This window comes from Bufo gargarizans, chromosome 4 (assembly GCF_014858855.1).
Source record: "Bufo gargarizans isolate SCDJY-AF-19 chromosome 4, ASM1485885v1, whole genome shotgun sequence".
NCBI classification, from domain to species: Eukaryota; Metazoa; Chordata; class Amphibia; order Anura; family Bufonidae; genus Bufo; species Bufo gargarizans.
Window position 1 is genome coordinate 336,255,720 of NC_058083.1, and position 13,740 is coordinate 336,269,459.

A 13,740-nucleotide genomic window follows, 5' to 3' on the forward strand; every position below is an offset into this window, starting at 1 on the left:
CGACAGCGCCAATATCTTCCACGGATCAAACACCCGAGGCAGTAGACACCAGGGGACAGGTGGAACGGACGCTACCTTTTACCCAAACACCCAGGGAGAATAGGGGTAGCAACCGATTCCAGGAACAGGACAACGATTGGAGAGAGGAAAGTGGTTGGCCATTTACCACTTCCAATCCGCCAACGCGTCCGGAAAGACAGGAAGATTTTTATCCTAACCATTCCAGTATGGAAAGGATAAACTTCCTGTTACGGATCTGCAAGGAGATCCCAAAATATGATCCCATTGTAGATCCGTTTACTTCATGTGATATCTTCGAGGGTCACTGTAACAAGTATTCAGTGGCTCACGAATATCGCATGGAGCTATTCATGTTATGGTTACCTACACACCTAAACCAAAGGTATGAGGTAACGGGGAGGACACAACCCATGAATGGACAGTTTTATGACAAGGAGGAACGTCTCTCCATACTCATGAGACTGGCAACGGGCCATTGGGACGTCACTCCAGATATCCTGTCCAAGTTCAAACCCACTATACATGACGAACCTTTGTCTATGTGTAGTCGGTTTGAAGCCATGTATAGAAGGGTTACAAAGGATCACGGTGTCGGAATTCCACAGGGTATGATACGTATGTTTGTGGAAAAATTCCCATACCTTGATACCGCAATCCGGTTAAGCGCAGCCAGGGAACCATCCCTCACGGATGCTGCTATGATTATTGAGCAGTGCAGACAGGATACACTGCTCAATAAGAAATTCGTCAAAGTGACGGAGCGTGCGCCTGTACCTGATATATCTCAAGATGATCGGGTACAGCACACAAAGGGTAATTCAACTATTCGCCCCACGGCCCCGCCATTGGAAAGGATAGGAAGCATTCGATGCTTCCTATGTTTACAATACGGGCACATAAAGAGGAATTGTCCACAATGGTCACGTAATAACCGGACAAATCCTGAGAGAACGGGCAATAATAACGGTTTCAAGATGAAACCTAATTATGCCAAACCAGTGGGGGAATATCTGGGACATTCACAGGTCCAGACACCAAAACGTGTGGCTGTTGTGAATGACCCTGCGCGTTTAGGAAGGAGTGTGGAATCCCTGGAATCCACACTAAGGGTCCATAACAAGAACCCACAAGTGGCAGTATGTACCTCACAGGTACCTACTGGGAGTCTGGTAGAAATTGATTGAAGATCAGGGATCCCTAAAGAACTGGCGCCAGTATGTCCTATCATACTGGATTCTTCAGGGAGACCCCACATAAAAGCCAAAATCAAAAATCAGGACGCCGAAATCATGCTGGACACTGGTGCGGAAATTTCCATTACCAATGTCAAACATGATTTACATCCCAACAGCCCTCAGTGTGTGGTGATCGGATTTGATCACCAACAAGGGGGGGTGAAGGCCCACAGAATAGAAGAAGTAATTGTCCAGATTACCACTCACACGACCCTTAGGATCCCCATGTGGTATTACCCCGGTTCTGACAACATTATTGGAACCGACGTAATGACACAAAATGGGTGGATCCTAGATCTGGCAAATAGTATTGTGTGGAAGGGTCCCAGACAATCCAAGGTGTTTGTCATCCAACGCCAGTTTCTGGGACCACCATTGCCAACAGTAGATGACTCTACTGAAGTACTTGAACACAAATGGCCTGAGATCTCGCATAATCCAGATCTTGAGCCTATTGTGTATGAGTACCCCGATCTGTGGGCCCAGGGAAAAAACGATTGTGGCAGACTGATTGGAGTTCAGGTGGACATACAAGGTCCCGACCCTCCACCTCAACGCCAATACCGCTTTCCGCCAGAAGCCACCCATTCAATTTTGGACACTGTCCAAGAATTGAAAACTAAGGGGGTGGTCATAGAGGGCAATTCTAAATGCAACAATGCCCTCTGGCCAGTAAAGAAAAAGGACACCAATGCATGGAGGCTCACCATAGATCTCCGGGTCCTCAACAAGTACACCCCAATGTCCGCTCCAGTGGTGGCACAGACTCCCGACATCATGGCCAGAATAAGCGGCAAAAGCCGCATATTCTCAACCATAGATGTTGCCAATGGGTTCTTCTCTATTGAACTCACTGAAAACTGTAGGTACAAATTTGCCTTTACAGTAGGGGACAAACAGTACATGTTTGGTGTACTCCCCCAGGGATTCCACAGTAGTCCCACGTATTTTCACCAGGCATTGGCGGCCGTTCTGAGCGTATTTTCACGGCCGGGATGCCTTCTGCAATACGTGGATGACCTGCTCTTACAAACAGAAACCATAGAAGAACACTTGGTTCTGTTAAAAGAGCTACTGGGACTCCTGGCCAAGTCAGGACTCAAGCTGAGTCCCCACAAGGCAAATTTGGCCAGAACGGAGGTGACTTTTCTTGGAGTCCAAATTTCTTTTGGAGCCAAAGGGATCGTGGCGGCCAGAGTGGAAGCCATGGTAAAGTTACCTAGGCCGGGCACTCTACAGGATTTAAGAAAATTCCTGGGAGTTGCTAATTTCATGAGGGAGTTCATAGAGGATTTTGCTGCCAAAGCAAAACCCCTCTATGAACTCCTCAGAGGAGAAGACCCCTCAATCAAAGGTTGGGCTGATGCACAGGAAGAGGCCTTTTCTACTTTGAAAAGGGACCTCTCCTCTGCCCCTGTATTGGCTACCCCCCATCCTGAAGGGGAAATAGCCATACAGGCGCATGCAGGGACGGAGTCTATCTCAGCGGTCCTCCTACAGCAGATAGGGTATGACACTAGACCGCTGGGATACTTCTCCAGGTTACTTTCGCCTGTTGAACGAGGGTTCGATGAGTGTGCCAAACAACTGGCAGCCATACACTATGCCGTCAAAACCACTGAGCATATTGTAGGCTTCAGGCCCCTCACTTTGCAGACTCCACACTCTCCATTGGCCCTCCTGCTCCGTGATACACTCCCTGGAGTCTCCCAACAGAGATTTGGGAGGTGGATTATGGATCTCAGTGGCCGGAGTCTACAGGTGAACCACAAAGCCAGGTATGTTCTATCCCAGTTACTGAACCTAACTGGCACCGAACATGACTGTGGCCAACCAGCGCACATCAACGCGCCACAAATTTTCAGGACCGATAAACATCCAGAAGACAGAGTCATCTTTGTTGATGGCTCTCGATTTTTCATGGATGGGACCTATGTCACAGGTTTTGCTGTGCTGGATGAGACCACAGGTACCCAGAATCTTGTCAAGTTACCAGGTCACATGTCGGCACAGCGGGCGGAACTGGAGGCAGTCAAGAAAGCCTTATTTCTTCAACCCCCAGGGAAACGAACTATATATAGCGACAGTTCATATGTAGTTCGTTCTCTCACCCTGCACCTGGACACATGGAAAAGACGAGGATTTGTGGATAGCCAAAACAAACCTCTGGCTCATTTATCGGTCCTGAAAGAACTTTGGGAATGGGGCATGGCACACCCGGCGGAAGCAGCCATCATAAAAATCCCTGCGCATCAAAAAGGGGATGAGCCTTTGACGCTAGGTAACAACAAGGCGGATGAATTGGCCAAACTAGCGGCAGTATCTGGGATCCTTCAGGAAACAGACACTGAGCCGTTACCGGCCTACCAGATTGCAGTTCGTACCAACCTGAGTAAAGGCCCGGTGTCATTTGAGGAGGAACAAGCAAAAGACCCTCTTCTAATGACACACCTCACATCTCCACAGCATCCCTGGTCAAGACAGCAAGGGATCCTGTGTTATGATGCCGGTACACAACAGCTTCCTCTTCCCGTGGTTCCACAGCATTTGCAAGCAGAACTGACCAGATTGAACCACCAACTGTTTGGACACCTGGGCCGGGATAAACTCTTGTCTCTCCTGAGAGACAAATTATACTGGCCGGGAATGTCCAACACAGTAGAGGAAGTAACACAACAGTGCCTGGTATGTGCTCAGGTTAACCCAAGGGCGTCAGCCCTGAAGCCGGTGTTGCAGCGAGTTCCTCCTGCAGATGGTCCATGGTCCGCACTACAAATAGATTTTATAGGACCTTTACCAACAGGAAGTCGTAACTATCGTTACGCACTGGTGGTAGTGGATGTTTTCTCTAAATGGGTAGAAGCCATCCCCACGGTCAACGATTCGGCTACAACCACTGTCCGTGTTCTCTGGGAACAGGTTCTGTCACGATGGGGTATCCCCAGATTGATAGAGTCAGACAGAGGGACCCATTTCACGGGTAAGGTAATGAAAGCGCTTTGTGGTCTTTTAGACATAAAGCAAAGGTTTCATGTGCCTTACCACCCTCAGTCAGCGGGCATCGTGGAGCGGATGAACCGGACCATAAAAACATGACTTTCTAAAGCACTACTGGAGAAAGGTTCCTCATGGGTAACCTCTCTACCAGCCGTGCTAATGGGAATCCGAGCTACTGAGGCTACCAGTACCGGTATCACCCCGTTCGAACTAATGACCGGACGCAAAATGCCCCTATGCCTGCCCAATGAACCCCTGGTGTCAGAACCGGTAAAGAACGCCATCGCCAGAGACCTATTTCTCCAACAGGTACAACTAAACCTGAAGGAGTTATTGCCTCATGCAGCAATACGGCTACACAGACCGTATCTACAGGGGGAAACACCAATGCCCTCTGTAGGAGAGCTGGTGATGGTGAAAATCTTCCGTCGGGCCGGCCCCTGGGATGCAAACTGGGAAGGACCCTATCAGGTCCTTGAAGTAATGGGTGACACCATGCTAAAGGTGCAAAGGCCGATGACAACCAAGAAAAAGTCACGTAGGCGACAGGGAGTTTTATGGATCCATATCGACCAGGCCAAGGCCACCCGAGCCTCCCCAATACAATAACATAACCCTCACACAGTAGGGTAAACGGGGGGGGGGGGGGGTTTGGTGGGTCGAGGGTGGATCCATGAAACTAATTACATACACATTGAATTAACAGATCACGGGAGGGAGACTCACCAAGGTTACGACTAGCCTGAAAAGATATAGAAATCCTCTGAACATGGCATATCCCCAACTTGTGGCACTGGTGGTAAGCATGATGATGGCGGGCTCAACCTCTTCGGGGGAGGGCCTGGGAGTTAATAATGATATGGCTGACATATCTATGAATAAACCCGGCCTTTTAATGGTGGAATGTTTGGAGGGCAAAATCCTGAAACCATACGAGAACTTTTCCTTTACACCAGGACAGTGGTATCTGTATGGTTTCCAGAGGGAGAGTTTTGCCCAAGGTGTAATTCAACATTATACCCCTGTGGAGAATGTGTCTGCCATACAACATGATTTACATGCCCTCTGCCTCAAAGAATTCAGACATTTTCGGGACTCTGACCCTACTCCTATGAGATCCTTAAGATGGGTGTCTAGGGACCCTCACCTGCATCCTTACAAACAAGTGGAAGCCAACACTACCACAGTATTGTGTACCAAGGAGGGGGTTCTGAGTCCCGAGGATGTCACGGGTGCAGAATATAGTGGCTGGTATATCCTTAAAGCTACCTTCATAAGGAGGGATAGCCAAGATGGGCTGAGGGTAAGGACATATTTTGACAGACCCATTCCGATAAAGGGCACCCTAAAAGCTTATTGTATGTTAAGAGATTCCCAGATGATTATCACTAGGGAATCCAGTTATGTTCAGGGACACGTGTCCACAGATTACATACGAACCAGTATAATGATGCTAAAGTTAAACTGCAGTAACTCTGGCCAGGTCCTATGGAATGACCAGAGTGGTCCGGTAAAACTGGAAGGCTTTTACCGAGCCACCGTTTTAAAAGTACGGACAGATGCCAAGGATCTCAGGTATGCTCAGTTAAAGGGATCTCCATCCATACGGTCTTTTATGATCACCATCATGAGAGACAAGTGCGTTCAGGAGGTGACTGGATATTATTTCATCACCTATGCCCACTGGGAACAAGATACCCAGATGGTAACCTTGGACACTAATCCCTGGAGATGGGATTTGGTGTGCAATGGAGTGGATACCCCTACAGTGGATGTATGGATGGACGGTACCCCTATGAATGAGGAATACCGGGGGAGGTATGTGTCTTCCGATTGGAAAGACCCGAGTGGCAGGGATATTAACTTTGACATCAATATAGATGGTTCGTTTAGATGGCCTTTTTGCGAGGCAGTAGATGAAGGGTGCTGGACCTTTACACAATGGGTCTATCTGTCTAAATCCAAACCCGTAGGAAAACTAGTGCTACAGGTTGGAGAAAGTGACCAATGGTATCCGTTCAAAGGTAGAGGGCAAGTTTGTGTAACCGTGGTGAGGATCCCCTATGAAGCAACAGGTCTCCAACCTGTAAAAATGCATTTAGACTCTTGCAACGCCCCTATCCATCAATTGGCAGATCCTATAGCTCCTCAACTGTCATCCCCATGGAAGATCATCACGGGGACAAAATTCGTCCTTTTTACTTGGAGAATTTCCGTAGATGACTTCCGAGTCGACCAATGGGATCACAGATGTGGGGAGTTTGTGAGGAACCAAATTGACATGATAAGAGGTTGGATAGAGGCGGGGCAAGAGGTAAGAAAGGATGATCTCATACACAGGAATCAAAGGAGAAGAAGAGATCTGATAGCCATGGGATTAGGCGGAGGTGCATTGGGAGTGGGCGCCCTGAACACTATGGATATGGAAGTCCTGAGAGGTAAACTTGGGGATGTTGCGCGACACGCCGGAGAAGGATTCGAGACCCAGCTTGATGTAAACCACGTCTTAGAGGGTTTGCAGCATTCGCACATAGATGCCACTACCTCTCTATCTTCTGCTTTACGAGAGAAGTTTAGAAGGTTAGTTGTGGGTCTCTTGGAAGAACAGGATAGAGCTCAGCTCGCTCTGGCGTGTACGCAAGTCCAGAGTGAACGCTCAGGCAACCTTAAACATATTGTATCATCGTTGTACGGCGGCCACTTTCCATTTAACCTCCGCCAACGGGTAAGTCCTCTTATATCTCCTTTTGCAGCCAATCACACCAACTGGTGGGTAGTACAGTGGCACGGCTGTAGGAATCTCACTTGCACTGCGTCATCCTTGGCTCCGGTATCTGGTCATCTTAGACAGGGTTACAGTGCAGTTAACCTAGGGATTGTCATAAATAACCAGACGGTGCTTCATCCACAGCTCCCCTCGGGCGTTCTAACCTATGAGGGAGGCCATCCTTATCTGTTAGACACAGAGGGATGCTGGAAGAAAGAGGATGCCATCCTCTGTCAAGGTGGTCAGGATCGGGTGTTAAGACACCAGTGCTGGAGCACCGAGGGGTCCTGTGAGATGAAGGCCAGCCCAATGCCCTCCTCCCCTAAATACTTGGGGCAAGGGTATTGGTGCTGGTACCAGAGGCAAAATATGTCTTACACCATTTATGGAACTAATTGCACCGAGAGAGGAGAACTCCTCCCTGGAGCGTATTGCACCCTTAGTCCCGTCCTAGGTTTAGATGTCGCAGAGCTACAAGGAAGGACACCAATCACCCCGGAGAAGAGACTCGACATCCGCCCTGACGTTCCGGTGAGACTCCAGAAGATTCCTCTGGGTTTTGGGATAGAGCTCAAACACCTCCTACTAGACTTCAGCCAAGAAAACGAAATACTTCAAAATCTTCGAGAAACTGAGAAACGGGCCACCATCCAACTGACCCACGACAAGAACAAAATAACGGCAATCACTACCGCCTTGGACAAAGACTCCAAAGTTTCCTGGTGGGAAAGCCTGTTCGGCTACAGCCCCAAGGCAACATCCTTCTTTAATCTATTGATACACCCGGTGATAGTTCTTCTGGTTCTGGTAATCATCATGTACACGGGACTGTGTCTAATCTACAGGAGGGTCAAGAGACTTGCGGACCAACTAAACCAGAACCAGACAGAGCTTCATGAAGTCAATCGTAGGAGGCTCAGGACTTAGCTCCAACAAAGTCCTGAAGCCAGAGACTGAATGGACATACTGTTTCCTATGAGGATCGGGATGAAAATCCAAAGGACATTCTGTAACCTCATAGCATTATATATATATGTGTGTTATAATATAGTAGAGTTTCATATAAGGGTTCGGGATGTATCCTAGGCCACTCTGTAACCGTTATACTGTGTATAGATTCATATTGATGATAAGCCTGTGAGTTCCTTGTGTGCCCGTGGAGGCTCTGGGTGCAATTGTGCGACGGCCATACTACATTATGGTTGAACGCACACTTGCTTCCTATAGTCATTTCCCAATGACACGGAAGTCTGTTAACTACCGGCATCTTTGGAGGTGTAGAAAGATAGGCCAGGTTGCTGGAGCCTCTATGGGTACACACTAAATTGAATTAGGCTGTATGGGGAGGGATGGGACCTGTTTGCGTGAGTGGGGAAGAGTAGATTCCCTAGGGTCAGGCCCCTCATTACCAAAGCATTTGCCACTTTAACATCGACAATGGTGACTTTTTGTAAGGGTTGGACTGAATGGTGGTAGTGCGGGGTTCCTTCCCGCGGTTAGAATTTAGGTACTATGACATCACCCCGCACCAGAAACTCTGTCCTGCCTTATAAATATCTACGTATCTGTCCATGGGAGAACCTCTCGAACAACTAAGTCTTCAATCAAGATAATTTAAAAGGCCAACCTACAGCCGTCAGTACCCCAGAAGGAGGTGCTACATAAGGGTAAAGTCATTCCAGAATCATTGGGAGTGACTGACACCGAAGGACTGGCACTGACATTGCGGGGGACTGACGCCGGGAAAGCAACACTGGTAAAGAGAAAGAAAAGACCATACACGGTCGCTGAGTGGAGTGATCAAAAGACTGCAAGGGTGAAGCCGTTCCGGAGTTTGGGAGTGGCTGTCACCTAAAGATCATAAGATACCAAGAAAGTTATCCAAGGAGACGAAGATGGTGTATTCGGTGGATGGAGACCTTTTAATGAGAGGCAGGATGGAGATGTTATACACGATGAGTGATGTCTAGGTACCTAAGAGTCAGATTACTTTAGTCCTCCCTGAACTGTCACCAAGGCTACGATTGAGGAGGCAAATGCCTCCCAACCCTTCCCCCAAAATGTTTATTGTCGTATTCCCGACAACAGGGGGATTGTTGAGGGAAATGTCATATTTAAATATATATGTATGTATGCCTTGACATATATACATATATATTAGCCCTTGTCCATGGGCTCGTCCGGGTGGGATCTGTGGATATGCACGGAGATGTATATAGGCCCCTTTTCGGCCTGCATCTCCGTGTATATGTACAGATACAGGTATGGATGGGCTTAATATTTGTGCCCTGTGTATAGCTGTATATTCATGGATGTGCCCCAAACATCAATGAATATACACATATGTATTTAGATAAATATATATATATGTATATAGATATATATGTGTATGGATGTGCCCCAAGCATCCATACACATATAGTATCAGACAATATGTGACCCCCCCCCCCTCCTCCTGCATCCCTGCAGGGGATGAGGAAGGTCACCAGCTGGCTGGACAATCATGTCCAGCCTCTGGTGACATCAAAAGGCATGGGATCAATAGAGATCCGATGCCTTTTGGTATTTAACTATCCCCAGCTGCTGGGGATAGTTAACATAACAGAGAGAGGGAAACAAACATCCCTCCCTCTGTTATCTGCATACCTCCGGCGCAATAATTATCGCGCCGCGAGGTATGCAGGGGACTACAGGCGGAGGATCAAAGGAATCCTCCGCCTAGAAGCGCGCTCTGGGAGGCGCGGGCCGGCGCGGTGACGTCATATCACCGCGCCGGCCCACGTGTTCGGGCCGACGGCGCGCATGCGCGCCGCGGGACGGGCGGCCTCGGGAGCGAGCGCTGCTGGACTTAAATAGTCCAGCAGCGCTACGCTGCAGTAGTCAGAACGACCACCGGCATTAAGAGGATCATCCCTGGACAAAACGAGCCCCCCTGGACAACGAGCAGAGAAACCATAAGTATCAACCCCCCCCTCTATACCACCAACGATATATATATTCCTCCCTCCTATACCCTACCTACACCCCCTATATAATCCACCCTCCTATACCCTACCTACCCCCCCTATACCACCAACGCCACCCTCCTATACCCTACCTACCCCCCTATAAACCCTCCTAACCCTATAGACTGCCCTACACTATATCCCTTATTTCCCCCCATACCTTGTTGCCCTCCCATAATATACCCTCATCTCTTATACCCCTGGTAACCCTCATTTTCCCTTGACCCAGGTCCTGATATCCCCGGTATTAACGTCCCCTGTTCCCCGGTGTCTCTACCCCCGCAACTGTCCTGCTTACCCCAGCAGCACAGTTTATGTAATAACCCCTGATTCGCCCCCTTAGGGATAGTATATAGTCAGGCTTGGGTGGGCGACCGTTAAGGTGTATGAATGTGTATGGTCATTGATACTAGTTAGATCTTGGGGTGGATTTGGGACTGCGTTAGTGTAGTCAGTGCCGTGTTAGTGTATTGTATTAGTGTGTGTATCTATATTATTGTGCATTGTTATAACAATATATATCTATCCATCTGTTTATAGATATATATAGTTATAAACCTATAATTCCTTTATAATTACAAGGAATCGCTGCTGTGGAGGTAGCATATTGTTGGCACTGTATTACTTGTGTATTAATAAATACTGTGTCATTTGTATCTATTGTATAACGTGTGAGTACTAGCGGTAGTCAGTAAGGCGCATGCAGTAAGTGTAGTTGGTGATTAGACTAAGGTAATCAGCTGTAAATTGTTATTCTTAAGGCATAAATAGGCGGAGTCATCACCAGACGATTACGCCTATTTATGAATATTAATTATCGAGATTTGCATAAATATCAATAATTAATATCCCCTTTAACATGCATAATTTGCCCTATAAAGTCAATGGAGAATATCTGCAGTAATAAGGGGCTCAATTAGTGAAAAAGGACTTTACCCGTGGCTAAGTTCGCATAAGTACTTTGCTTTTCTTATTTCTGTTCCATTAGAGATAGAAATGCATTAAATGATGTTTTATTTTGGGCATCAGGACTTTTTTTTTTCCATGTAAAAAATAAGTGAAACCTGATGGAGCTGACCTAAACTGAGGCAAACTGAGCACAAATGATGCTCAGAGTGACCCATTCAAATAAACAGTGATTAAAACAGATCATTTTTTCCCCCCATTTTTCTGTTCCTCTGATGGAGCAGGAATAATGAAAAAACAACAGTGATGTGAACTTGTGAATTTAGATATTAACTATTACAATTACTATATTTAAATGAATTTCCTTTTTCTATCAAGGCTACTTTCATAGTTGCGGTCAGACATTCAGCAGGCTGTTCCTGTAGCTTCTTCCAGCATAAATGGCAGCTGCCGGCTGGACAAAAACATTGCTGCAACACTTTTTGTCTGGCTGAAAACAGGCATTTATGTCGGAAGCCAGCTGCCAGAATCACTGCCAGATTCCATTATGGTCAAAGGGTATTCAGTGGTACACGGTTGAATCTGGCAATGCAAGATATAATGAACACCGGTAGCCTGATCCTCTGCTGGATCAGGCTACCGGACTCACAAATCTGATGTGAACCAATCCTTAGGGCTATTTCACATCTGCATTTAGCTTTCCATTCTTCTGATTTGTCAGAAGAACCGAAAATGAATAATAACTGATCTAAGTTAGCATTAGTAATAGTTCTTGGCCAGTAGAGGGCACTGTAAGCCCATGATATGTTTTTATTTCTAGAAAATCAACACAATAGAATGTTTCCTTTGCAGATCAATACGGAAATATCTGGAATATTGACAGTACAAAGACAAATATAGGGCAAAATAATATTCACAGTGACCCAAGCAGAATGGGGTCTCTCCTCCACGTTTTATAAGTGCAATGTTAAACAATATGATATTCGTAATAATAATATTTTATTTGTGAATTCAAACTTTGGAAATATTCTGATATTTAACAACTCCAAAACCAATCCTGCAGTACTTCACCAATCATTACAACCAAGAACTGCCGCTTGATGCATTCATCGGTTGCCCTGCACTCAATGGGACACAATTCCCCAATAAAAGGTTTTTGTTTTTTGTTTTGTTTTTATTGGTGATAAATCCGTTGTATTAGTGACTGATTTGTATTTTTGTAGATGTTTGACCTTCCTTATTAATTGTGCTGCTCCTAAGATATTATACATAACGTTTTAGAGCATACTGAGACTTTTAGTTCTAATTTACGTTTATAGTGCTTATTCCATCTGTGACCATATGGCTCTTACAAGTATTCAGAAATGTACCATTGAATATAATATTGACTTTAAAGCACAGAACGATATCCCGTATTTGTCTCTGTATAGCAAAAAAAAAGTGATATTTCCTAAAAGTGTTGCAGTTAAATTAATCATAAAATATAAGTATAAAAACATAGATTGCTACAAGTCACACACAAGGTTAAAGACACAATTTCAGTTTGCCTTTTTAAATCAGGCGATCATATACTAAATGTGAACATGCAGAATGCAATAGGCTTGTACAATTTCCTGGCTAAAAAAACACAAGCGAGGTTAATAGCAGACCATTTCTTTATGGCTCTAGAGGTAGAAATGAAATCGTATAATGGCATATCTGGCAGTACGGTATGATCTCAATATACAAAATGAGTTCTGACCTCTTAAATATTGATCCCACTTTCCTATTACTGTCTATAAAACTGAAACATAGAAATAAGGTTTTATAGTTCCATGGCCAGCAAGTGCTAAAGACCAGAGAATTTACAATAACTGGCTGTGTGTGAGAGCAATAAACACTAGTAAGGAAGGGCATCAGCTATATAAAATCTTTCCACCCTTTCCTGTCCATATGGTATCCTTTTTATAGTATATAGTGCTGGCATAGCATAGATATTTTGCTTAGTTTGTAAAGCTACTGGCTGAATAGACTTAAAGGGAACCTGTCACCGGTATTTTGGGTATAGTGCTGAGGACATGGGTTGCTAGATGGTCGCTAGTACATTCGCAATACCCAGTCCCCATAGCTCTGTGTGCTTTTATTGTGTAAAAAAAACGATTTGATACATATGCAAATTAACCTGAGATGAGTCCTGTCCCTGACTCCTCTCACATAAAGGACTCATCTCAGGTTAATTTGCATATGTATCAAATCGTTGTTTTTTTACACAATAAAAGCACACAGAGCTATGGGGACTGGGTATTACGGATGTGCTAGCGGTCATCTAGCAACCCATGTCCTCAGCTCTATACACAAAATCCTGGTGACAGGTTCCCTTTAAAGGAATCTTTACTATTTAGTTATGCCCCGAAGTGAGCATGACAAAATGAAAAAGGCATATTTACCTGCTCCTTCAGGGCTCCCGTTCGCCCACCTTCTGGTCACATGTGCTGCAGGGCAGTTAAACATGTCCTTAACCTGGACGGAAATGAGTAAGCCAGGGACCAGAAGATGGCTCTGGACCGGAGCAGAAGCAGATATGACTCTTGTATTAGGTCATACATGCTATGGGGCAGAACTAAATTGGTGAAAACCCCTTTGAACATTCAAGTCTAAGTCTGGGGATATAAACTTTTTGTAGAACTCTTTATTTATTTTAGCTATTGGGTGACTGTTGCAGTGTATACGATTACATACAAGCTTTATCTGTCATTGGAATTTGTCATTGCAATTTTATCTGTCATTACAATCATGTTTGTAATGATATTAAGATGACTGCTGAAAAGTG

The 13,740-nt window shown here is 45.7% G+C and overlaps 1 protein-coding gene across 1 annotated transcript in view; it reads left to right on the forward strand.

The window, feature by feature from the left end:
* Positions 1-13,740, forward strand: part of SAMD5 (sterile alpha motif domain containing 5) — a 46,097-nt gene that overhangs the window by 2,140 nt on the left and 30,217 nt on the right. The window lies entirely within an intron of this gene.